Source organism: Periplaneta americana, chromosome 2, assembly GCF_040183065.1.
Source record: "Periplaneta americana isolate PAMFEO1 chromosome 2, P.americana_PAMFEO1_priV1, whole genome shotgun sequence".
NCBI lineage: Eukaryota > Metazoa > Arthropoda > Insecta > Blattodea > Blattidae > Periplaneta > Periplaneta americana.
Window position 1 is genome coordinate 104,142,063 of NC_091118.1, and position 26,327 is coordinate 104,168,389.

The following is a 26,327-nucleotide window of genomic DNA, read 5'->3' on the forward strand; positions in this document are numbered from 1 at the left end:
AAAGTGTGAGATATTAAGTAATTGTTTAGTTTTACCTTAAATAATGCAGGGTTTTGGCTATGATTCTTAATGTCTTCGGGAAGACTATTGAACATTTTTGTCGCCATGTAACGTACTCCCCTTTGATAGCATGATAAATTTGATGATGGCGTATGTAAATCATTCTTTCTGCGGGTATTTATTCTATGTATGGCTGAATTAGTTGGAAAATTTTCTTTATTACATAAGAGGAAATTTATTATAGAGTATATGTACTGATCTGTTAATGTTAGAATCTCTAATTTTTTTAAGAATAATCTACATGATTCTCTAGCCTTTGCTCCAACTACTATTCTAATGGCTCTTTTTTGTAATAAGAATATATATTTTACTATCTGCAGAATTTGCCCAAAATATTATTCCGTAGGACATATTGGAATGAAAATAGGCAAAATATATTGTCATAAGAACTATTTCGAGCGTCTATAATGGAGGAATCTGATAGTTTGAAAAAATAGGTAGGTCTACTGTACGAAAATGTTTTAAATTAAAGAATAGAATAAATGGATGGTTACATGGGTAGATAAAGACTGAAAAAAGCCTACATGAAAGGACGGAATTATGGAGTATTGGATAAGCAGGAGGAAGGAGGGTTAAATGAATGGAAGAAAGGATGTGTAAGTGGTTGGATGGATGCGAGGAACATCAACCATGGCAGACGGTCGATTCAACGATACGTAAACACAGAAGATGCCCTGTTTTTCGAGACTAAGACGATAATGAAAGGGGAATTATGGAGAGTGTTGGTGAAATACCGAGGGGAAACGAAAGAATTCCGAGAACGTTGTCACAACTTTGACTATGTCTACCACAAATACAACTCTGCCATCGCCGGGATTAGAACTGGGTTCAGCAGTCGTAAGCCAGCGCACTGACATCTAAGGCACCGAGGCAATTATGGATTGCTGTATGATTGAATTAATTAATTATTTGATTAGGTGGGTATATGTATGAATGAATGGATGAATAGATAAATGCGTGTGGGAGTGTGTGAGTGGATGCATGAATGGACTTTAGTTCCAGAGGAATGGACGAACAGTGAAATGAGGGCGGTAAATTCTTGAAATTTTAATAGGAGTTTAAAGTCGCAGTTGTTACAGCGCTGGGCTTCTATGCCCGAGGTTGCGAATTCGATCCCGGGCCAGGTCGATTGCATTTAAGTGTGCTTAAATGCTACAGGTTCATGTCAGTAGATTTATTGGCATGTAAAAGAACTCCTGCGGGACAAAATTCCGGCACACCGACGACGCTGATGTAACCTCGGCAATTGCGAGCGACGTTAAATAAATCATAACATTAAATAGGAGTTTAAGTAAAGTAGGATGTTATAATAAACGAAAGAAAATAATATATAAAATGGCCGGATAGATTGATACTTAAGGTAAACCTATATAAAATAAGAGAAATCAATATAATCATCACCACAACCATCATCATAATCGTCATCGTCATCACCACCACCATCCGCCTTTGAGAATGAGGCCCTTCAGCCTATTCCGGCCTCAATTCGATCTTTTTCATGCTCTTCCCAAGTCTCTATTCTCTTTAGTCTGTATCAGTGATGTCAACTGATGCCCATAGGAGCAAGCGCGCTCTTTAGAGCCCAGGACAGCTTGAGCGCTTTACAGCGGAAAGGAAAGAGACAGACGAAAGAGGTAGTATATGTCGCTTGGTAGAGCTATATACAGGGATGGCCAGCACTGATTCAATGGATAAAGGGAAGAGAACTTATTAAAACTGTATCCATGTTAATTTTTAGTTTTGTCTGAGAAGTGTAAGTGCATTATAAGAATGTAAGTTTTAATTTTAATGTTCATTTTTTACAAGATTGCCTTTTTTATTCAAAAGGAATATTTTCTCAACTTTTTTACAGAAAAGTGAAATTTTCAGATATGTTTGTTTAGTAGCCTTACAGGTACTAAAACAGTGTTTTCGTAAATCTAATATATCGTAAATACGTACCGTAAAATGGGGTGAATAGGATCAGTGGGGGGGGGGGGAATAGGATCAAAACTTCAGTCTTGGTTATAAAGTTTGTTATAAACTGCAATTGAGCGGGAAGGCAGTCATTGCTTACTAGAACAATAATAGTAACCAATGACTGTGATCCCGCTCAAGTACAGTTTATAACAAACTTTATAACCAAGAATAAAGTTTTGATCCTATTCCCCCCCACTGATCCTGTTCACCCCATTTGACAGTATTACTGAAGATAGTGTATTAAAATGTTTGAAAATATTCGCATGGAAAATGTTTGTAAGGAAATGAATTAACAAAGCAAATACTGTTACATCACAAACAAAAGATATGTGCCTATGTGTTGGTAAAACGTCAGCTCTATAGCTTCAGCAGATTTCGAGATAATTTAATGTTCTGATAACAGAAAGTTGTGCACCAATATCACCTAAAAGTATAATGCCATAAGAGTTTTATTATGTAATATTAGTTACAGTTAAAACATATATCTAGACAACTTTGCTTTGTACTACAATATTGTTTTGATTAGTTTTATAAGGCTAAAGATACCATCAATATCAATTTCAACTTATGTCATATTCAGTGTCTATTTTTAGGATAACACCTTCTTTATGAATGATGTGTTTAATTCACTTAGTACAGTATAGTTGTAGTTATTATGGAATTTGTGTGAATATTCCCATCTTTACTCTTTATTATGCTATTAACGTTTAAAACACAACTGCAATATTAGGCTAAGAAATAGGTGTCAGTGCGTTTGTTTTACAGACAATATAGAAAATAACAAACAGAAAGAAGCCATATAAAATAACTACATAAAATTTCACGTTCTGTTTGAAGTTTGTGCACCACTGTTTTCTTAATCCAACAGGCTGCTTATTCCTCCTAGCATACCTAGCGCTTGATGCCCGCACACGACGTCAAGGTCAGAAAAATGCGCTCGCTTTGACATCACTGGTCTATATTGTAATGCCATTTTTTAATTGTTTTTCTTTGCATTCTGTCGAGATACTCTTTCTAATTATGTTGTGACTGGTTTATTTTTTTCATTTATTAAAAGTGTATTTTATTTGTTTCTAATTTGTTCTTTAGTGATTCTGCCTATTTTGGTACAGCCTTTAACTGACAATAAAAGTTTAATTTCCACGGCCTCAATGTGTCTAACATCTTACTTTTTCATTAGCCATTATTCGTATCGGTTTAAGAGTGGGAATTTGCCATAATTGTGCTAAATATAATAAAAACCAAATTAACATAAAATATTACGCATTTTAGCGTTCATTCATTGGGAATGTACGAAGTATTATCATAATCGATACTGACTATAGTACTCTAAATCTTGTGTCCAGAATGCTTTGGGCATATAACGCAGGGTGTTTCCTGTACTTGTTGACTAGTTTTACGTATTTTTTGTTAATAAAATAATAATTTAATTTTATAAATCATAATGTACGTACATGTTATGTTTTGTTCTCGAATGTCGGGGTATTTTAATAGCTGGATTTCATTGGCCTTGTTTTATGTCGATTTACTGACAGACAAATACAGTTCCTATGTATCGTGCATTACTCTTTTAGCAGAGATACGTAGTGACAAGAATTGGAGGTTATCGGATGACACTGCTTCATTTATAATGTTATGTGACATGGGTTCAATTCCCGTAGGACGCGGTGCCAATATGTTGAGGTAATGGAAACAGCGAAAAGAGACAGAGAGAAAATGTTCACATTGGTGAAGAAATTCAATTTACAGTGGAGGTAACGCGTTTTCCGTAGTGCATTATTGATAGATGTCATAAAATATTGAATTCTTGGACTAAAAGCAAAACGATTTTTAAACCTAAGAGCAGATGCTGATATGTATCTAAAAATAATGTTATTTTATAGTTATGGTACAAATTCATACTTTGCAAGGCGAATGTTTTGGTATCGAATCATAATTAATATATCGATGTCTTTTCCTTTACGACACTACAACTTCATGTCATACTTTGGTCTAACTGTATATTCAATCCTTTATTTAAAACTCCAGGTATTCTTACACGAAGGCATGGTTGAACTTTTGTAACATTAGTTCAGCAGGGCATCAGGCTTCCATTATCACAATACAAGCTGTTACATAACATATAAAGAAATAGTTATGTTTTAAAATAAACAGAGAACGTAATCCGAAAAATGAAGTACCGAGCATTTGTATGAGGTGTTCCGCTGATAGGCTATCACCAGGCGGACAACGATACAGAAGGTTAAATGATCTCAGATTTTATTTATCAATCAGTATGCTACGTTTGAATTATGAATTAAACATTAAACGTAAAATCAACGTTAACATGAAAATAAAGGACTGTTTCAATAAATACGACTATTTACGACTTCTTCACTTAGGTGTAACCGTAGCAAAGCAAAACAAAAATGTCGTAGCTCCAAGCTTTAAAAAATGATTTCATAGGTGTAACGAGGGTTTTCGGCAGGGCAAAACTAATCGATGTTATGGAAATGTTACGAGAAAAAGGAGCACCTAATCGACTAATAAAATCAAATGGCAGGTGGTCTCGGCAGCATTTATGAATCAGATGCTGACAGATGGATCATTCTTTCACACACCAGAGTCCTAGGCCCTTTCTATAAAATGCGAAGTAGCAGTCTACATTTGACTTTTGTAGATCTATGTTTAGTCAGAAGTTCGAAGACTGGTTAGAACCTCGTGACACCAATAAGTTATCACTAATGAGGCAACTAAGCCAGGAGAATAGTGTAGGGTGATCGGTTCCTTTCCTCCTCCATTGCATAAGCTTACGTAGCTGATTAGTAACATATTTAAGTAATGGGACTTAAGGTATATATAAAAAAATAAAATTGTTCTTCCTTTCACATAGTATATTGTCAAGTGAGATTTACTGCCTGATAATAGATTCATGTATTAGTCAGAACTCCGTCAGAGGTAGTATTGCAGGTAATATAATGAAATGAGCGAAAGGTGAACAGCGTTGGTGATGCATAATAGATTAAGATTTTTAGTTTGCTTTCAGTGTTATTTGCATTCAGAGCTTTCTGCCTTAAGGAGATAGGTACAGCTTACAGCAGTAAAATTTTTGGAAATATTCAACATGTTTTTCCTTCATTACTGTATCGTGCACAATAATGAAAATTGGTATGTGTAAAATACTGTCCTTCTGCTATATGAAAAAAAAACTATTTTTACGATTTTAAAATATATATATATATATATATTATATATATATTTCTTAATTCAAAATGTTGGCAGTTCACTGTGCGTGATGAAGCGTTTCCGTCATAACTCATAAACTTGTAACTTTTTCATGTTCTGTCTCTTTTATTTTATTGCTGAAACTCATGTTTACAATATCATGCTCTTTCACATTCCTTAACAAATATTTTTTTTTAAATTTTGTGTTAGAAGAAAATTCTGATATTTGACCATTTTTTTAAATGAATTTATTTTTTATCAGACAATCTACCAAAGGTAGAGAAGTGATCTTGCATCATATTGTAGGTATGACATGCATAAATACACAAAAAAAATTTCATCACAGAATGTTGGATAGTTTTTGAGTTATGTGGGAAACGCTTCATCACTGCACAGTGAAATGAGTTTTGAAAAAAAAAAAATGTAAATAATTTTTTTAAATTGTAAAAATATTTTTTCATATAGCAGAAGGACAGTATTTTACACATACAAATTTTCATTATTGTACAAGATACAGTAATGGAGAAAAAATGTTGAATATTTCCAAACTTTTACTGCTGTAAGCTGTACCTAACCCCTTAATCTGTTTTTACATGGATGGGTATCGACTTTACCGCACAATCTTCACCCGACAGTGCCAGGTTCGTTGTCAGAATGCTAACCAAGTTCTGATAGTGGAGGAATAAATCTAGACTTGCCACACCAGGAATAGATCTAGAGCCCGCTGGCTTCGTAGCCATAGAGATAACTTGTTGCTACATGAAGTGACGGAAATATCAGTCCGGGCGATACGTGACAAATGCGAAACAGAGCCAGGTGAGGAGCGACTAATTAGTCGGAAGTAAGGTTCAAAATGCGAGTGTAGATAACTCAACACGATGGCCTGCATCAGTTGCCTGTTCGCAGCTAACCACGTCGTACATTTGGGTGGGGGGGGGGTGGAACAGACCGCGAACCCCGTGAGCCCACACCCGTGCGCAAACTCGCGCCATTAAAGTAATTAATTCGCATTGAAGACTGCTTCACGAGCGTACACACATCGACAAGTATAAAAAACGGCCCATACAGCACTTCCCAATACCAGGCCTTTGTTAATTATTTGCCAGTAAAATAAATCGTTTTCATGTCATTTCGCCTTTTTTTCCTCTGTAGGACTGAACGAATTTTTCATCCTTTTACACCAGATAGGCTATACGCCGAATTTTTACTCTGTCAATTCGCCGTTGTTGTTTTTTTTTTTTGTCGTCATTTTGTGAAGTAAATTGAGAACAGCTGTGTACAAAAATAAAAACCTAGTCAGTTAAGACAAAATATATTGAAAGGTTATGAACTTTTATTCTGATGTTAATCTTTTAAAGCTAATTTTTAATAAACTACCACAGAGATACTGCAAGTGCTCCCAGCTTCAAATTCAAAGTATTTTTGTATATCTTGTTAATCTTTCGTCGCGGAAGGTTCGTCATGTGTCTTTCTCCCAGACGAATTAAGGAAAGAAGTTTAAAAAATGGAAGAAAATTCTCGTTAAAGTACCAAGGGATAAATAGATACATAATTATATATAGGGCTACACGTATACAGGATAGCTTATGACACTGAAAATGGTCGCTCTCCTATAGCGTGAATTTCTTCGAGTAATTATCGTTCTGGATAACGCGAGATTCACATGGGGAAATATTAAACATCGAAGTCCGATGATTAAGACAAGTCGTAGCAGCGACGTAACTTACGTCATGAAACGACATATTCCCTATGCTATTATGGCTGAGCGATAGAGCTTTTTCATCTTGTTACAACGCGTGTAAACTCAGCGCATACGAAGATTCCCGAGCTATTCTGAGGTGGAACTTTGTCTCTGAACAACGACGCATTTCCGTATCAAATAGTATACATTCATTCAGTCATTCATTCATAAATGTACGTAAATGTATAAGTACGTATGAATATTTATTTGTGTGTACATGTTTATGTATGTGGATGTACTTTGATGCATGCATGACATACATACATACATACATACATACATACATACATATATACATACATACATACAAATCATTAAAGAACACAACAGTTATTTTAGAGCTAGCCGAAAAATGTAGGCTGAACAAAGCCCTATGTTAAGAATCAGCGTCAGCCCTTCATGGCAATGAAGATAGAATATTTTCGTAATTAAATATAGATCATATAAATTTTCACTTTTCACCCACTAAAAATTAATGTCTGTGTTAATAGTGTGAGTGAGTGAGTGAGTGAGTGAGTGAGTGAGTATGTAGCTTAATTTTGGAGACTTGAAAATTAACACATTAGAATTTACGTAAAGATTAATTTCTTGGTCCTACAGAATTATCTGTATGGTTTCCACTGATTATTAATGGAGAAAAATTCCCTACGTCGCCGGGGATCGAACTCGGGACCTCCAGTTCTACGCACTGGGCGCTCTAACCACTGAGTTACGCCGAGTTTGAACCCACAGCACTGGATCAAATTTTTCTCCCCGGCACCGCGCCGTAGCGAATTTTTCTCCAATAACAACCAATGGTAACCATAACAGATAATTCTATAGGACCAAGAAATTAATCTTTACGTAGATCATCCGCCCAACAGTGCATAATTATATACTGTGGAGTCCCAGCTACCAAATCACTCAAATGAGTGCGCTCCTTGTGTGATGACAGCTGACTTACTATATGTGTCAAAATATAATATGTCGAAATGGTGGGTTGCTCGGCGTAGCTCAGTGGTTAGAACGTCCAGTCCGTAGAAATGGGGGTCCCGAGTTCGATCCCCGGCGCCGGAACGAATTTTTCTCCATTAATAACATTAGAAATTACTGTACACATATTCAATATGGAATGAAAATGGAAAATTTTGACTTCTCTTGCTTGGAATCAAACCTCAATGCGTTAGATTCTAAACCGTAAACTATAACGCAGGAAGATAGTGAATAGATGTTAATATACCTGTTAATGTATTTTATAAACATTGCTGTAAACATTGTCCTACAACAACAAGAACAATAATAATAATAATAATAATAATAATAATAATAATAATAATAATTATAATATGATAAGAACTTTCTTGTGTTAAATTTTAACGTACCTTGTTAACATGTACGACCTATTTTCGGTCATCTTCGGAACTGGTCGTTGTTGGTCTTGGCGCCTCTTGTTTCCTGTGTGGGTGCGTTCGTAGTGTAGAGTCAAAGAGTGTATGTGTTTTGAAATTGGGTTGTGTGTTGAGAATATCGTTGGGGTATGTTTTCGTGTGTCTGTATATTTCATATTGTTCTAGTGTGTTGAGTTTCTGGCTTTTTGGTTGGATGTGCAGTATTTCCATGTCTGTGTTGATGTCTCTGTAGGTGTGGTTGGCATTTGTGATGTGTTCTGCATATGTGGAGGTGTTTTGTAACTTTGTTATGGCTGTGATGTGTTTTTGTAAAGTGTTTGAAATGATCTGCCTGTCTGTCCTATGTAGAAGTTGTTGCAGGTATTACATTTGAGTTTGTATACGCCTGTGTGGTTTAATTTGTTTGTTTGTGTTGTTTGTGTGTTGACAAGCACTTTGCGGACTCCAGAGAGAAGAATATAATCTAGAAATTTATATTTTGTTTATAGTACAATTTTCACTACCATAAAGTAGGGATGGGACTTCCATTGCCTTGTAGAATTATAATCGACTATCTCTAATTGTCCTATTCTTTAGACGCATATGAATAGGACGATATATACTGCGGAATGTATTGAGTTTCATTGGTGCATCCATGGTTAATGTAATAATTCCTCTGTATTCAGTTTCTATTATCATTTTCATAATTATCATTACTATCAACATTATCAACATCAATACGATTAGATTTGAAAGTGTGGCTGCATATCCCGGTCCGTCCTTGTACATAGGTAGGCCTACCTATATGGGATGCATGTGCTCATACAATTTTGATGGAATGATGTACAGTACGTAACCTTTAGTTAATGAATTCACTCATAAGCATGATACTTGCTCTTTAAAATCTATGTTTTAAAATAGGGCAGACGGTAATCGGATTATGCATTCAGTATAGAAGCCAGGTAACAGTGGCTGAGGTATATTTAAGCTTTAGTATTTTGTATGTTCCAGAGAACGTCCACCCCATATATAAAAAGGTAATGCATATTAAAAATCTGACAAATAGCCTCAGAATTACAACAAAAAATTCACAACACATTTAAAATTTTCACGTCACTTAAAGAACCCCGGAATTACATTACGAAAGTCCCACAAGAGCGCGCCATGCTTGGTTTAATCAGTATTTAAAGTGGCCTCACTTGGTATTATGGGTTAATTAATCAGGTTGCATGCTACGTAAGTTTCAGTAAACAAAACAGGGGCCGGTAATGGGAGGCTGTGGTTAACATTTCAGTAGGAAGCGGATGAAAATGGATTCACGCTATGGCTATGACGTCACTCCACCCCCCCTGCTACTCTGCTTCACTCTTAAAGATAGGTGTTGCCAAGTCCATGAAATTGGCTTGTTTGTGTGTCGTCTATAATATATGCTACCGGTTTCTTTTTTCTTTTATTTTTCGGTTATTCTGTCACGATATTGTCGACTGTGGTTCGAGTGATGATATTTCAAGCTACAATTTCGGCAAACTCAAATCGATTGTTCCAAATTATTGTGATTATATATCTATAACGGCTTGTGTTTGTTCTATGTTATCGTAATCATTTGTTTTGCATCATGCTCATATTAACCACATGGTCAGTGAGTTCGCTAGTTATGAATTAATGTTAGTTTATATCAACGATATCCAAAAAAAAAGCAAGCGAATGACTTTCAAACCATCGTCATGTTCATGGACGTAAAGTTAGTCAGGCGCTAATCATTTTTATTGAAGAGATTTGTAGCACATTATAAGTATCACTGAGTTGAATAATTTCAAGGGAAAAATTGTTCCGGGGCCGGGTATCAATCCCGGGACTTCTGGTTAAACGTACCAGCGCTCTACTAACTGAGCTATCCAGGAACTCCACCCGATACCGTCTCAATTTTTCCACTTATATCCACACAACTCGAGTGGGCTGACAAGATGCCAGAGACCCACATCGAGTGCACACAAACTGTGCACACAAACTCTGTGTGACTTGGAATTGTGGTTTTCTGTTAACGTACCTACAGTAACGTTTGTATAATGCAAGTCATTCGTCCATTAATTAATTTATTAAGACATCACTGTTCTTCTTATGTCATCATAACAATTATTTGGTCCCAGAATTTAATAGAGAGAGATCGGAGAACAAAAGTGAACACATTGTTGGAACACCTGTGTCAGTGACTGTTCCAGAAAATGTTGTAAAAGTCGGTGTCATACAAGACGTGATTTTGCAGGATCAACGAATTGGGCTCAAATATGTATAAGAGACTGAGAATTTTCTTTTATCTTGTCTTTCACATCGAACATAATGTTTCGGTATGAGAGAATTATCTGCTAGAACACCTGACCAGAAACAACTCAGACTGACAATTTCCAAGTAGCTTTGCTGCCGTTTGAAGATGATTATTCTGATTTTTTGGTTTGTATTGTAACTGTGGGCGTAAAATGGATCCATCATTACTATCCAGAAATAAAATAACAATCAAAAGAATGGAAGAACTCTGGTTCTTCCGGACCAAACTAATTTCGCGTTGTAAAATTGGCAAAAAAAGGTCCTGCCATCACATTTTGAGAAAGAATGGAATGGTTATATCAGACTACTTAGAACAAGATACAACTGTAACGGGAGCGCACTTCTCTTCATTACTAAATAAACTAAAAAGCATTGCGCAGAAACGTCGTGGCGTGATTTTTATAGAAAACAATGAACTCGTTCGTAAATAATCGGAGGGAAAATGTATGAACGAATAAGTGAATTAGTGTCCAGAGAAACAATAGATGATAAAGGAGATGACTAGAGGAATTTGGAAGTGTTTGTTAATAGGAATTTGTAGTGAAATATTGGAAGTGACGACTAAGTTGTGTACAATCAGAGAAGTTGAAATGATAGGAAGAGAGGAAATATTTCAATGTAAGTTTACAAATGAAGGTTGAGTTGAGCATTGACTTACAAAAATAGTGCCTAACGAAAAATTTATCGGGGTGAAAGTGAATAAATAAACATGTAATTCAGTGACTAATGGGGAAATAGGACATAAGAGTGATGACAGAAGTGAGAGGTAGAAGTGATTGTAAATTAGAGATAAAAGTGAATGATTATGATTAAGTAGTGTTAGTAAAAGTTAGTTTACAAATTAGGGAAATTTTAGACGATCAATATAAGTAAACAATAAAAATGGTAAGGTGTTCACTAGATAGAAGGGAAAATTTTCAAGATGAGAGGCTAGAGAGCAAATTGAGGGAATGTATTATAGTAATAGGAGTAGTAAAGGTAAAATAAGATGAGTGCACAAGTCGAAAGTTTGTATGTATTATTATAATTAGAAGGTGACGGGGAGCACGAATACAGAGATGTGGTGGCAACCAGAGTGCTGCAGAACAGCGCTTACAACCGGTTTATATTCGACCGGTTGCAGATCAACCGGGGAGGTTGGACATTCGTTCGAATATCCGGCCATGAAGAGGTTGCGTCTGGATAGACCAGGGCCGCGCATGAGAGCGGCTCCATTTAGTCGGCCAGAGCTGCTCTCGCTCCGCAAGGCACTTTAATTCCAAGCCAGAGCAGAACGCTCACGCAGTGGCGGACTCGCATTACAGCTACCTTCCCTGCATTAATGTAACAAGAACCACGGTTGTTCTAGTCATTCAGTCTGTCAGTGCATAATAGTTTATAAGGATATTACATCAATCCATTGAACATTACAGAATTTATAACACTCTTATTAATTTAATGAAATAAACTTCGCTCTATGCACACACACAAAACATTACGCTTATTTACATAACCCATACGCACATACTGCAATCTCCTCACCACGGTTCTAGCGAAGGCGTATGGCTTCCACTTCCCCTACTTGCTGTGGACAGAGTTTATCTCCCAATATAATTAAACATCGCTTGATGAATTCACCTTCGTTGAATGTTTTCAATTCCTTTGCAATTTCGTGGCAAATTTTGTAGCTAATTCTCATGGCCGATTAACTAAGTGCATTATTGTCATCCTGTTAATATATAATATAATATATAATATAATATAACATAATATAATATAATATAATATATGATATAATATGATATAATATAATATAATATAATATAATATAATATAATATATAATGCAATATAAAATAATGTGATGCGATGCGATATATATGATATGATATATGATATGATATATGATATGATATATGATATGATATGATATGATATGATATGATATGATATGATATGATATGATATGATATGATATGATATGATATGATATGATATGATATGATATAAGATATGATATGACCATAAATTAATACAATTTAAAGAAAATGTTTCTCAGGTACATTATATTAGAGTATCTATTCGATATTTATATTGCATTATAAGTTATTATAGTACATTTAGTAATATATAATTTTAAATTATACAAATATTATGATATATCAAAGTATAGTATATTACAGTTCATGAGATATAATATTATATATTATATATCATAATACTTGTATAATTTAAAATTATATATTACTAAATGTATAATAACTTATAATGCAATGCAAATATCAAATAGATACTCTAATATAATATACCTGAGAAACATTTTCTATAAGTTGTATTAATTTATGGCGTTCATTACCAACATATTTGTCATATTTAGTAGCATGTTATAAAGAATAATGTCGTTGGATATTGAACCTCTTCATCAGTTGGAGTGTTTTATGCCAAATTAAACACTTTGCTAATCCACTGCTCTCTACCAAAAAGAACTCCTCCTCCCATGATACACTAAAAGCATTGGGAGTAGCGGGACGCTTCAGTGTATGAGCGGAAGCTCCGTCTTCAAAGTTCGCTTTCATACTGCAGAGTAACCACTTCACCGACACTGAATGACGTACAGTATGCATACGTCACACCGCTCGCGAGACCCGCTCTTTAAAGCACACAGCGCTCATTTCTCAGAATCACGTAATGTGCCCAGCCCTGGGCTAGACAGAACCACAGATATAGACGACAGAATACCAAGCGCATTTCAGCATACAGGAATCCTGATGACCTTTTGTAACTACACAAATGGAGTAATTGAAGGAAATTTTACTTTTCCTGATTAAAAAAAGGGTTAGCTTGAAATTATTAGGAAAATATTTGGGACTAAGAGGAACGAAGTTACAGGAGAATGGAGATAGTTACACAACGCAGATGCACGCATTATATTCTTCACCTGACATAATTAGGAACATTAAATCCAGGCATTTGAGATGAGCAGGACATGTAGCACGTATGTGCGAATCCAGAAATGCATATAGAGTGTTAGTTGGAAGGCCGGAGGGAAAAAGATCTTTGAGAAGGACGAGACGTATATGGGAGGATAATATTAAAATGGATTTGAAGGAAATGCGATATGATGACAGAGACTGGATTAATCTTGCACAGGATAGGGACCGATGGCGGACTTATCTGAGGGCGGCAATGAACCTTTGGGTTCCTTAAAAGTCATTTGTAAGTAAGTCAGATTTATACAGAACCACTTAATATACACTTAAAAAGTGCCTTGGCTTCTTATTATATGCAAATGTCAGATAAAGTAGTGTAGACTAGTGTCTGTAATGTTCTAACATGAGAGAAGCAACCAATACAAACTTAGTCTTATTTCATATGAAAAACTAATCGCAAGATCTGTGCTGAAATCCTTAGGGGATTAAAACATGAAAGAGTGAAAGTGGAGGGCAGCGAATAGGACCTAATTTTGTAACAATATGGAATAAACATGACAGACCTCCTTCTGCAGAGCGAACATCGGTAAATACCGAACTTCGCCATACTCACCGAACTTCGCCATATTCGACAAACTTAAACCGAACATAGCATCTGTAATGCACGACGCTAGTATTGACTTTTTTCTACAGAAATGTTTGGTTCAGAGAGATCTGGACATACACATTTTTATGCAAGAAGAAAACCTTGTTTGAAAACCATAAACAAATTTTTTACAAAACGTTGATTTGTTTAACATGGCTACTGTCTTGACTTTCTATTACATAAGAAAAAGTATATCTACAAAAATTGTGTAATTAAGAGCAACGATTGTTGTCTACACAATAAGTTAAAGCAGATACATGCCGACTAACAGGCAACTCTCCAGGTTTCTCTACAAACAAACTTGTTTAAGATTTGGCGATATTAGAAAACATGACTTTTATTGAGTATTGTGCGTTATAATTTCCTGGAATAAGTCTTTTTAATCACTTTATCTCAACATTTATGTTGTGTTTTTAAGGGGGCAGGATTCTTAAGAGGTTCAATAATAGATTTTTATGCACTCATATTGAGGCTTAGAGTTATTATTATCGACTGGAATAATAGTCTGAATATTCCACGATTTGGAAGGTTCTTTTGTCTTGAAAAGGTTAATCCCATAACATACTGTAGTGAGAGTTATTTTTGAAATACATTAATTTTAAACTACTTAAAGTTAATTTTTCTTTGAAAGTATTATTGAATTGTCCATAGTAATAAATTAGCCATCTGTCAATATAGGACAGTGAAATATTATTTCTTGCACGATCGTATTTTTTGTTGTATTTACAGCTATTATGGTTAAACCTTGAAAGTTAGAATTCCCACACAGACACACGTTGCTAGGGAAAATATTCTTCATAACATAAAACTATACTGAAATAGACCCATTGCAGTGCACTTATTGGTACCTAGTTACCATTACAGCACAGTGTTGCAAAGACATGAATAATATTGTTCTAAATTTTCAAAGCAAAATATATTGTATATTTGCAATTTTAAAAATATGATAGTGCAAAAAATGTTCGACAATACACGTTTGTGAAGTACATTACAAAATCTCGGAAACTTTTCTTCGGTTTTTTAAAAAGCACTTCCCAATCTCGTATCATAATATATCCTACTATTTAATTAAAATACGGTAATTAAAATTGTTTTATTGGTTGAATAACTCCTTACTATAACATCATGCCATTGCTTCACATAAATGTCTCATTATATTTTTGCTGAAGTGGGAATTATTTTTGTTCAGTGTTTTAAGAGATATCCCTACTTACCTTACATAATTATCTTATGTCAGTACTTAGATCTTTAATTTTACTTTATTGTGTTCATATTCTGAAACTGTGCAAACTATTACATTATAATTACTTGACCAGTACGTTCTCTTATACTTCGCAAATGCTTGCTGCAAGTTTGGTAGCATTACATAAACAATTCTTGAAAATAAAATTGAATGTTCGTAGCGGTCTACAATATCCTGCGCGGGCTTTGGCGGCGAGTGACTCGGCCCAACACTCGCCATTACACGGCTAAAGGCTGGTTCACAATAAACTAAGAACGGAAACCACAACGAGAACGAGAACGGAAATATTGTTAAATGTATTTAAATGTGAGCATTCACAATTAACGAGAAGCTTCCCGGAACCTGGGAACGGGAACGTGAAAATTAATTGTGAACGCTCACATTTAAATACATTTATTTTAACAATATTTCCGTTTTCGTTCTCGTTGTCGTTTCCGTTCTCGGTTTATTGTGAAACAGCCTTAACTGACTTCGATCTACTCAGGATTGAAGTGACTGTTATCCAATTCCGCAAAGTAGCAATAGTAACTAATTGTTCTATCATTGATCTTACTTGACTATAAAGGTGTTAGAAAATATTGTGATTCCTACAAGTTTATACATAGGTCTATCTGACTAGTAGGGGCCTTCATGTACAGTAGTAATTTTATTTCTAGCAATAGCAACAACTTTTATGTCCTTTCATGAAATCAAATCATTTTGAGGAACAACAGAACTACTAAATTTGTTATTAGCAATTCCGCGTTTAGGTTGACAATTGATGTTCCGCTGTCACAAATTCTTAACAACTCTTAGAAAATTGGCGTTCAGAAGCTCAAGTTCCTGTTTCGTGAGCTTCCCAATTTATTTTCCTGTTAAAAATATGCACACCGACAATCGATATCATTCAACTGTTCAAAAATGGTATGAGTATTTCTGTTCCGTATTTGTGCGCATTAATCACGTTAAAAAATATAGGTCGTATGATTGTGCACCTACGCTCACGACACGCCAACTTTCTCATACTTAATATGTGGATTTTCTGAGCTGCAGCACTTATTGTTTTGTGTTACAACAATGTAGTGGCTTATGAAGTGAACACAAGTTACACCTGAAACTTAGAAAAATTTCGGTGTTTAGGGATTTTTTATTTTAATTTATTGATCTTATAAAATAAAATGCAATCAATAGAAAAATGAAGAAATAATGGCAGCAGAAATTTGACTATCCGTAATGATATGCTGCAAAATAATACGTATTCACCATAGATTCCCTTCCCATTGGTCGAGAATTCAACTCCAGGTTTCAGCTCAGAAATTGGGCTCTTTATTCGTTCCGTAAGCTAACGGCTACATCTGTTTTATCGTGTGTTTAACGAATCATGGAATCCACCTGCGTAGTATAACGCCACCGAGAGAAACTTGTTTCCCGTAGGCTGCTGTTGAAGGTGGGCTGATTATTTAGGTTTTTACCGAGATTTCCTCGACTGTGAGACAAATATCAGGTAATCCCATAACATCCTCTTACTCATGTTGGCAATCTGTTTATCATCAAGTCCACCGAAGCTACATCATCATGTAGGTGATACAGTGTCGTTAAATAACCTGTAAAAAGGAACAAATAACGGATACCTATCTCTTCTTCCGGTTCCTATCTGTGCAGAGGACTTGTATCAGTTTTGCATGTAGTCTCGGAGAGCGCGGTAATATGCATACACAGGTTTGGCTTTGTGCCTACAGGATTATTCTAGTGTTATTATCAATATTAGTATTATAATTTAATCTATTCAATTAGCGAGTCATAATCATGGTGTAATTGCATCATGGAACTTCACAGACACAAAATTATGAGCTCAAACAATATATGTGTATATACTGTCATAAATATCAAGATTCAATTTTTGGATGCATTCTCGCATATGTGTGAAAAACCGATATTGTGTTTGCTCTTTCTACCCGGGTATCTGTTCATCACTAACGAAGAATGAACATTTACCAGTGAGAACCTGAACTAAATTATATGTTGTAAAATGTATAAAATTTACAACTTTTATGAATGTAATAATAAATCCAGACGTCTAGAAATGTGACTGAAGGACAGGTGGTCTTCTGCTAAAGACATAATATTTTGTACTGAAACAGTTCCTATTGCTTTTATACACTGTAAACAAGTACTGACAAACGTAGATTTTTACTATTGTCTTGGAATTTACTTTGTTAAATGTTATGGATAATTCTGGACTCTCAAGAATTCAACTTCAAAGCCAAATTCAGATGATATTTGTATAGTTAGGCCTATAACTTACAGAAAGACTAAGTGATCAACTGAGTTTCCTATGAAACTGAATGCGAGTTTTTTCTATGTTTATGTGTAAGTCGCAGTGTGGTGTAAAGAGTGCACTCAACTGGATCTTGGCAGTTCCACTTCTGCTTGATTATTTGTTCCCTATAGCCTACAGAGATCGCCCCTTCATGATTCCAGTCCACATCCCTCGTTTCAGAGCGTTCTGCAGTTATTCTCTTAGTCTTCATTGCCTGTCCCATCCTATCCTCTCGCGTTCTTCACACCGTGCAAGATTGAGAGGTAGTCAATTCTCTCTTAGTTCAGGTTCAGTATTCATCGCACTTCAAAGATCTTTCTTGGAAATCGGTGAACAAGTGAGGCAGGATTTCGGCCTACCACTCCAGAATTATGGTAATCTATGGTAAGGCGAAAGTTGACGTCGAAACTCGAATATTGCATTTTGTCTCTTTAGAAGTAATTGAAAATAATCAGCTAACAGCATCTGGCGTTCAGCGCCTGGAAGTTACAATATTTCTCGTTTGAAGATGATGTCTATGTATTTAACATCGCTCACCATTTCATTATTTCATTTTATTTTTGTTAAGAAAACTACTTAGCCTATTAAAAACAATTAACTACTAGCCTATATAAACAACTGAAAGTTAATGCCTTTGTAACGATTCAGGATTCCTTGTGCTCCTTAGCTCACGAAATTACAGTGTCTTTTTTATGGCATTTCAGCAAATTGGGAAAGTTAAAACCAAGGCTTTTTTCTTAATAAGGAAACGATATGATGATGTCTCTTTCATAGTATTCTAAGATACACAGGTGGTAATAAAAGAAATTGTCTGTATATTGAATTATTTCGAAAGATGAAAATGATAATAAAATCTCAGTGTATAAGGATGTGGATTCATTCATTTATAGTTTTCTGCCCAAGGGTAGGACCTTCACTGCAAACTCAGTATTCTTCAATCTTCCATCCTTTCCGTGTTCTTCTTCGCCTCCGAAAAATACAGTCACAGACACAAAAATGATCAATCACCTGTAGCGTGAAGTTGACTAAGTTCACTTCGGGCAGCGCCTGGTTCACACGACTAGAGGGAGGATGTTTATTTAGCAGTTAATTTACTCCTTGAATATACCGTCGTTATAGATTATTCCATTTTCTTTAACAACGAAAGGTTTACCTCGACCTATGAATAATTATCACTTAGTAATACATAATATTTCATATAATGAATTGACAAATAATTATTGTAATTGCCCACATCTAACACCTTCCACACAAGACAAATATTTATGAATTATTATAGATCAGCATTTACGTTGGGATAAACAAATTGGTTTTATGTGTACAGTAGTGGCAAAAAAAAAAGCGGACCGACCCTTGTAGCTGATTTCAGAGCCTTGTTCACAGTGATAGCACGATAGACTGTAACTAAGACTTTAGTGGATCGAATCCTGCCTGGGAAGGAAACTTTTTTTGTTCCTTATTTAAATTTATTCCCAATACTTTTCGATTGCAGCATATTTTACTACTTAATTAACTTACTGTTCTCAGAGCATGAATTTTACCAGCTTATTTTCTAATGGCTTTCGAAATGGGCTACGTCAGCAGTCGGAACTACAACAGTTTCAATAGATTACTCGCTATCTTGTGAATGCGGGCGTGGCATGCGCAGTGGCTCATTTAGGGGATTTTGATTATTCCGTCGGTTCGGGTTTTTTTTTTCCACTACTGTACAAGTATAATAAAGACAATTTATAAATGCATAATACTTCGAAATTTTATCACTAAGGAGGCATTGAGAATAATATTTTTAGCCTTGGTATAATCATTAATACAATATGGTATAATAAATTGGGGTGGAGTAGCATCATCTGTACTTAATCCATTAATTTTATTACACAGAAGGTTGATAAAAATTTGTCTAACCAAGAATATGGATTACCCAACAAATTTCATTTATATAGATTTTAAATTATTAACTATTGAAGAAATTTATACATATAGTTCACTGACTTATTACCACAGAAATCAAATAAAACATAAATATAATAGACATGAATATCGTACTCGAAGGCAAAAGCCTACTTACCCATTAATTGAGCCTAAATTTCATACAAGTTCAGCTCTTAAACATGGTGCTAGTTTCGGTACAAGACTTTATAATAAATTTACAAGCCATTTTCCAAATTTGAAATATTTTGAAATTGAAGCTTTTAAGAAAGAAATTTATAAAATTATTCATGATATATAATATTAACAAATGTGTGTATTCTTTACCCTTTATTTCTGTCGACTATATTTATGTTTTTAATGAATATCACTGGCTTCTGTCTGATAGTCAATTTATATTAAATGTGTTTGTCTCTCTTTTTATCTTTCTTCTTTTTTTTTTTTTTTTTTTTTTTGCTCTTGTGTGTTATTTATTGGTTTGAATTAAGTTAATTACTGCATTTAGTAAACTGTCCTTGTAAATTTTATGTTAACCTATATTACTGGCTAAGACGACACCGTACACAAGCCTGGCTCTTACGGTAGTGGCTAGAAACATTTTTCTTTTATAATTTTAATTTGTACTCACTAGCTAACTAGTTAAATAAATTAAATTAAATTCATAACACTTGGCCTATAAACAGACAGAAAAAGCAACAAACAAACAAAACAAAGGAAAAACAGAGCGGAATCATGTATAAGAAATTCCGTCGCGTGTAAACCTAAGCTGTCACGGAATCAACCGAAGTCTTTCGAAGGGAACTTTGCGTATGTTAGCGGTCATTTTTTTTGTCTAAGATTATACATAATGTTACATGCCTTCAGGGCACTAGATTGTAGGGTATGGTTCTATATTTCTTTCTCGATTTATACATTTAGTAATTAAATACTTGACTTTTCTTCTTTTCTCTTTATCCATTTTCATTCTCTTTAATTTTATTTGATTCTCCTTTACTAATATCTCCTTTCATTCATTCTTTACTTCTCCCATTTCTTTATTTTTCTTTCCAAACTTCGTTAAGTAAAAATTAATTTGTTCTTACTTTATTTTTCTTTCTTTTCACGCCTTCTGCTTTTGGGCCTATACATACTGTATGTACCCATTTTTTTTTTTCGAATTTTTTTTTTCCTTTATATATTTCCAAAATTATTATTTCTTTTCATCTTTCCCTTTTCTTCCTTTTTTACTTACTTTATCATACCTTCGCTTTTTACAATCTTGTGATTTCTTCTTTGTTCTTTTTTCCTTTCAGTCTTTCCAGTCATCCTAGTCATAGAGCATAGAAATTATTTCAGACAAACTTAAAATGCTAGCATACCAAAAGAGGATGACTATGAGAGTTTCATAGCAGTGAACATAATGAGTAGATGTTCTCTCGAGTGTATTGCATAACTATAAAATATACATTACAGATAGTAATCATACTCACACAGGGGAAGATTCAGTTATGAACATCGTTTAATTCATTATGTCTGAAAGAAACTGCGTCCATTATAAAGTGAAGCTGTTCTGCTGTTGACTACAGTATTCTATTAGAAATCATCTTCACTTAAGACTGCCTTGATAAGATTTCTTTGTTTTAGTTTAATTGAATCAAAGGAAGTGCGAGTGCTCCGCTACCTTATGGAGCAGAAAAAAAACTCGGAGCTTCTCAAGAGAGCGAATTCAATTGGTTGAAAAGAAAACGGAAGAAAACTCTTCAGACTTTTACAAAGAATAGATGCATTTCTCAGAGATTAGTAGTTTTAATACGAGAAGTGTTTCGCTTTTATAAATCATGGATCATATACGTGCTGCAGAAGTGAGTCCTGGTATTATCTCTTCTGAATAAAAACAAGAAACTTTTCTAAAGAATGAGATATAACGGTGGAAACAATCTAGAGATATAATTTGCAGGAAATATGAATGAAATAAGATTTTTAGGCCTTTATTCCGTAAATAGTTTTATTTTACTGGGTGTTTTATGGAATGTTTTTCTTTCTTTCTCCCAACATTCCATTTTACATAAAAATATTATTCCTCTTCCCTTTTTTCTTTAGTTATTGCTTTACTTCTTTTCTTCAGTGTTTCATATTTGCTCATTTATGATTTTGTCTTTCCATTTCTGTCTGCTTTTCTCTTATTCTTCATTTTTAACTTCTTTTGTGTAATCTTTACGTCTGTGTCTGTTTCCCACATATTTTTTGCCTATTTCCATTCTTCATTTTCTGTTACTTTATTATTCTCTTTCCTTGCATTTTCTTCCTTCTTACTTTAATTTTCTTATTTTTAATCTAGTTCTTTATCTTTCTAGCTTCTTGTCTTGTCTTATTTTTCCCATTATGTTCCTTGTTGCTTATTCTTTATTGACTCATTGATTGATTGATTGATTGATTGTTTCATTCATTCATTCATTCATTTTCTTTCGTCTTATTTTCCTTTTCTGTGCATTGTTTTTCTTTCATGCTTTCCTTTTTCCTTTGTTTCATTGTTTAACTGTTCTTTTCAGTACATATTCTATGTATATTTGTTTCTTTCTATTGATAATTTAAAAATAATTCAGTGTTACACTACTAATATTAAAAGAACGGCTACACTAAGAGATAAAATCATACTCGATAGCCAAACTTTAAATATCGGTAAGTAAATTGTTTTAACCACTATTTACATGTTTCAAAATTTCTTATACAAAAAAGAACATATTTGAGGAAGAATTAATAAATTCAACTGCATCTGTGGTACAATTGAAAGGACTCTAAAAACATGTTAAGAAACTAAATTAACGTTTAGTCTGCCATTCCTAAAAGTAGATCTATTCTTTTAACGCTAGGCAAGCGTGTTAAAATTCCCATATTCTGCGGTAGCGTGCGAAAAGCATTTTAACAATGACTTTTCAACTGTTCTCGCCGATTGTCAGTTGTTTCGCACCATTTGTTAAACAGCAGCAATTACAATCGATTGGTGTTCAGACAATGGCAGGCCTACTTTAAAAAAAAATGACTAGTTTTGATTAAAAGAAGTAGGTCGTATCTATATAAACAAAAGAAATTGCTTGAACAACTATTTTATTGATAACTTGATACATTTCAAAATTAAAGAATTAGGGGGCAATTGGGTTGAACCGATCTGCAATCGAATGCTGTATCACTGAGCTATAAAAGAATTTGGTTTTATTGCGACAAAGTTTCAATATTACAATTATGGGGAATACAGCAATGGAGAAATCAAGAGATTGTCTGAACACTGGCACGGACAAACGTCTGTCTTAAAAGTAGTATACGACAAACATGTCAAAAATTAATTATTTTATGCAAATCTGGGTTTCAGGTAGTAGCTCTCTGTAAAGCAAGTTTGAATAATTTCAAGGAAAAATTGTTTCGGGGCCGGATATCGATCTCAGGATCCTTCGCTTAGCACACGAATGCTCTACCAACTGAGCTACCTCACGAATTATACACGACACCGTCACAAATTTTCCTTTATATCCACACAACTCAAATGGGCTGATAAGACTCCAGAACCCAACTTTGAGTGCACACAAATTCTGTGTGACTTAAATTGTGGCTTCCTGTTAACGTACCTCCAGTAACGAATATATTATGCAAATCTGGCCTTCAGGTTGGGTTCTGGCGTCTTGTCAGTCCATTTGAGTTGTGTTGATATAAAGGAAAAATTGTGACGGTGTCGTGTATAGTTACTGGGGTAGCTCAGTCGGTAGGGCATTCTTCCGCTAAGCGAAGGGTCCCAGGATCAATACCCGGCCCCGGAACAATTTTTCCTTGAAATTATTAAAACTTGCTTTACAGGGAGCTACTACCTGAAAGCCAGACTTGCATAATATATTCGTTACTGGAGGTACATAAACAGGAAGCCACAATTTAAGTCGCACAGAATTTGTGTGCACTCAAAGTTGGGTTCTGGCGTCTTGCCAGTCCATTTGAGTTATGTGGATATAAAGGAAAAATTGTGACTGTATCATGTATAGTTCCTGGGATAGGTCGACCTGGTTGGCGAGTTAGTATAGCGCTGGCCTTCTATGCCCAAGGTTGCGGGTTCGATCCCGGGCCAATTCAATGGCATTTAAGTGTGCTCAACTCGGTCTGCGGCTTTGTTTGGCAAGGATCGCTACTGAGAATATAAGATAGAATTTTTAATACTTATATCGTAAATAACTACAGTATGTAAACATTGCCGGCAGAGGAAGAAAGAAGTATAATTGCTATTCAACCAATCTCAGAGGTCTAATTCCACGTTTGTGTTGAAGTTGGGCGGGAGTAGAACGCTTCAGACCGCCCAACTTCAAGTCAAGCTGGGAATGAGACCCATGCAATTGGTTGAATGGCAATTATTATACTTTTCTCTTCCTCTGCCGGCAATGTTTACATCTCCTGTCATATATTATGGAACGAATTATATACTGCTTTATGTTTCCTAATTCTGGAGTTTTGCTAAGAGCAAGAACAAAGATTGGAAAGAATGGAGATGAAATTTTTAAGAAATAAATTAATGTAGCAGCACAGTCTAGTATATAAATTCACGAAGAGCGTATTCCGAATCTCACCGGTGAGCAATCCGATGGAATCACGGTGTTCCGAATTCCACCGATGACGTCATTGATGCTCCACCGGTGTCCCACCGGTTCCATCAACTTGCAGAGGTGGTGGCAGTCTCCATCAGCCGCCATCAGTGAATCTGATTGGTTCTTGTATAGGGCGGGAATTAGCAGACGAATGACATCGTGCACTGTTGTGTCATGGCTGTGTGTTCTGCTTTAGTTCTACTGTATTGTTTGTAATGAGCACAACGTAAAAACAATATGTTAATGGCTTATGAGCGAACATGTCAACGGACCAGTTATTACTACCGGTTCAAGAAATAAGTTGTTTATGATCTCTTTTCCTTGAACGAGATGGCAGTACGAAAATTTCGCAAAATTTTGCTAGCGTAGCACAGATAACCACTTACACAGTCGCCATGACAGCATCGATTCTTCCAGCAGTTTTGTTCCTTATTTTCGTTGCAACGTGACGTCATTGATCCCACCGGACCGGTGAGATTCGGAATACGCTGGAAGCTTGAGTTTTGAGGGTACTAGGAACAATAGACTGTGCCGGTACTATTTCGCATTGTCTGTGATGAGGCGATAGTAGCGATCCTAGTGGTTAGTAACTATCTATGGAGTTACCTGGTTGAGGTTTTTTCCGGGGTTTTCACTCAACCCTATATGAGCAAATGCTAGGTAACTTTCGGTGTTGGACCCCGGACTCATTTCACCGGCATTATCATCATCTCATTCAGACGCTAAATAACCTAAGATGTTAATAAAGCGTCGTAAAATAACCTACTAAAATAAAAAAACTATATATGGATGCATATTTCCTACGTATTGAGCTTCGTGGCTGTATATACTAAACTGTGGTAGCAGGTTACACATTGTTAGATAAAAAAAGGAATGACGATGTGCGACGAGATTTTAACATATCTAAATCTACGGACAAAATAATTCAGTATAGAAATAACTTGAGAGACGACTTACATATAATGACAGATGATGTCATACTGAAGCAATTATGAATTAGGGACCGTCTGGAAAGAGAGATTAAAAGGTGAAGTCAGCAAAGTCTCTTGAGACCGGAACGAGAAGCCGTAAGGCTTAATCTATGAAGAAGAATATGAAAATTTTCTGATGATAAAATCAACGTAATTCCTTCTTTATTATAATTTAACCCCTTCAGTCCCAAATTTGTATTTAAAAAAGTGAAAAAAAAACTGGTCACATAATCATTCTGGGGATCCAAAAATCCCAAATCAAATCTTCACAGCAAATCAAAATTTGGAGGAAATTTTGACCCCTGGGGCCCCACAATTTAAAATTTTATTTTTAATTCGGGTAGGCCTATAGAAATGTTTCAAAAATATTACTTTTCATTTCTATCACACTGAATTTTTCAAAATATAATTAAAATTATCGAAGACATTCCAAAAAAGGAAAAAACAAACAATGTACACTATAATGTACATCAGGCCTGAAGGGGTTAAGGTTTTCGATGTTCAACGTGGTATTAGGTTTTGAAATTTTTACTGATATATAATGGAACTCATATCTTCGAAGCTATGTGTCGGTTCCATCATTGGAGAAGGAAAGGGAAGGAGGAAATACTGTTCAGTTCGTTACCAAGATTACTCTTTTTTAAGATGAATACTCTTTTCTGTATAGGTCACTATGAAACGCACAGCTTCGTCGATATGTCGCATATTCACAATATCATCTCCCTGCTCGGTATAATGTGAAAGTGAAACATTTCTACAGGCCGGAGGCTTCGTATAATCTGGATATCGGCGGACTAGATGTAAGTGGAGACGCAGGCCAAGTACTGTGGAGCGGACCAATTATCCCATCTGGTGGCGATGCGGGGGTGGGGGTGAGGGTAGCAACTGCTCTCGATTACGCACCCCATAATTGACAGCTAGGAGCGCCGGTCAGGTAGTCAGACACACAGACGGCCAGCGGCTATTAGGCGGCCTGGCCTGCACATTACTTCCAGCGATGTGGAACAGACAATACGGGCGATGTCCTCGATTCACAGGCACCAAAGAGAGGGCGAGGGTCTGGATCCCTTCTTCTCGGTAATA